A 2,500-nucleotide genomic window follows, 5' to 3' on the forward strand; every position below is an offset into this window, starting at 1 on the left:
ACACACACACACACACACACACACACACACACACACACACATGCCATCTTCTGAACAGAGATAATATTGATGAGCAAACTTTTTAAAAACTCAGTAATGAAATAAAGTCAAAGAGAGAGAGAGAGAGAGAGAGAGAGAGAGAGAGACTGGCGATAGCAGCCGGTGTGTGTGTGTGTGTGTGTGTGTGTGTGTGTGTGCTTGTTTTTGTGTAGTGTATTTATAGTCTGTATGGGTGTGTGCCTTATTTGGTGTACGGTATGTGCGTGTATGTGTAAGTACCGGGTGTGCATTCTGGTGTATGTATGTATGTATGTATGTTCCTTCTGGTCATGTATACGAATGGGTGAGTCACCTTCCGTATGTGTGTGTGTGTGTGTGTGTGTGTGTAATTGTGTGTGTGTTAGTGTACGTTTGTGTGTGCACAAGGCCAGGTGTTACGCTATGTGGGTTTGTAGTGAGGAAGCGTGTGCACCCACCTGTGCGTGTCTATTTGTGCATGCTGTGTGCGTTTTATATCGCTGGGATACGTGTATATGTGCATGCGCGTACTGAATGTATGTATGTACGTATGTATGGCCTCACCCTACACATCAGCCATGGGTATCAGCTGAGAGGGTTTGAGATTACAGAGTGAGAAGGTGAAATGAAAACTGTGTTGTAGGGATCCGTGAGTGACTGTAACATCCAGGGAGTTTGGACAGGGGGTGAACATGTCAAATTACGGTAAAGGGCTTACTACTGTACTCTCTTAAATGTCTGCCGCGTGTGAGATTGATCCCTGGTCGTGAGGACTGGTAGATCCATACACGCTACCTACCTTACCCCCGACAGCACACACACACACACACACACACAAGGTCGCATTAAATAATGTACACCCGACCATACAGTAAATATACACAGGAGTCGTTGCGGCCAAACACACACACACACACACACACAAAGGACGGAGATACGCATTCCTTGTGACGCACGACGAGAGAGAGAGAGAGAGAGAGAAACTTATATGCTCAGTACCACAGATATAAACCGAACCCCTGATAACGTATGGGCGAAGGGAACGCAAAAATAGTAGAGAAATTGCTCATGTACAGCTGGCTATAAATGAACCTCGGACAACATCAATGAGTGGAAGAGGTCTGGCATTTGGTACACTTGACAACCTCGACATAATCACAGGTTTGTCGCTGGCATTGACATGAGGGAACGTAGATGTCAAATATTAGCTAAAAGGACCGTGTAACTGTGATGCACGAACATCGGATATCGTAGCTAGACCTCCACCCCACACAGACACCATCCCAAGTTCATGATTGGCCAGCTGTACCCTCCCTGAGAACCGCAAACCTGAAATGTTAATAAATATCACTAAACTTCCCACTGGAGTACCACGAAGGTCGGTTTTAGGCCCAACCTTCTTTATCACGTACACCAGCGATATGCCAAGCCCGATTAGCCCACACTCCCTTGACATTATACTACGTGATACAAACCAACCATGACCAATTCGTCCAGCTAAAGGGCAGTTAGACTCAACAATTGTGAAGACTGGGCACTAAAACATAGGTTGCCAACACTGAGAAGATTTAAGCCTTAAAAAAAAAAAAAAAAATCTAGATCGTACACAAACGCCAGAAGAACGTCACAACGAACGTAGTGAAACACAGAAAATACGTAAATATCTAAAGTTAGCTCCCCACCTCAAGGCCCGGCTAGCTCAGTCGGTAGAGCACGAGACTCTTAATCTCGGGGTCGTGGGTTCGAGCCCCACGTTGGGCGAGAAGTTTTTACTTAAACTGTATCACCCAAGTTGAGAAAAACTGCATGGCGGCAACGAGAATATTACACATAAGAATTCATGGTGGCCGTTGAAAGGACTTACTCTTCATGCCGTGGAGGTCCTAACCCAAATTACCACGAAGGTGAAAATCTGGCGAACTATTATCAGAGTGGCATGTGAAAGACGTGTGTGTGTGTGTGTGTTTAGCTTCCTTAATTTCCATATCTTGCTTATTCTCACATTTACTTAACTTACCTGCTGCCTGGCCTTCTACGCATCCTCACATCCCCAAACTCAACCACATAATTATACCCTTTTCACTCTCTCTCCTTTCACTTACCCACTCTAAGCATCCTCACACATTCCTTATCAGTCCCATTCCACTGCTCTCCCTCCTGACCTTTCAAGCTCGTGCCATACCAAAGTTTCACTCATACATTAACCCCTTCAATACAATAAATTTTTCTTTGTATTCTTCCTACGGCCAGACGATTGCAATGAAGCTTTAGAGGAACATGTAATGCAACGCTGCACTCTCACACGTGCGGTTCTCCGGCAGCCTCTCTCTCTCTCTCTCTCTCTCTCTCTCTCTCTCTCACACACACACACACACGCGCACACATTCTTTAAGTGTACATAAATTTAGTTCAGCCGGGAGAAAGTGTGAGTTATTTTGTCAAGAGTCTCAGCTCAACGAGGAGATATTACGCGTATTGTTCT

At 45.1% G+C, this 2,500-nt stretch overlaps 1 non-coding gene across 1 annotated transcript; it reads left to right on the forward strand.

Annotated features, from left to right (window-relative positions):
- The first annotated feature begins 1,706 nt into the window (after positions 1-1,706).
- Positions 1,707-1,779, forward strand: TRNAK-CUU (transfer RNA lysine (anticodon CUU)). Its single transcript has one exon. It is a non-coding gene; the product is annotated as a tRNA-Lys (tRNA).
- Positions 1,780-2,500: the final 721 nt, after the last annotated feature.

Source organism: Coenobita brevimanus, chromosome 72, assembly GCF_032717465.1.
Source record: "Coenobita brevimanus isolate Jiangsu-jjx chromosome 72, ASM3271746v2, whole genome shotgun sequence".
NCBI classification, from domain to species: Eukaryota; Metazoa; Arthropoda; class Malacostraca; order Decapoda; family Coenobitidae; genus Coenobita; species Coenobita brevimanus.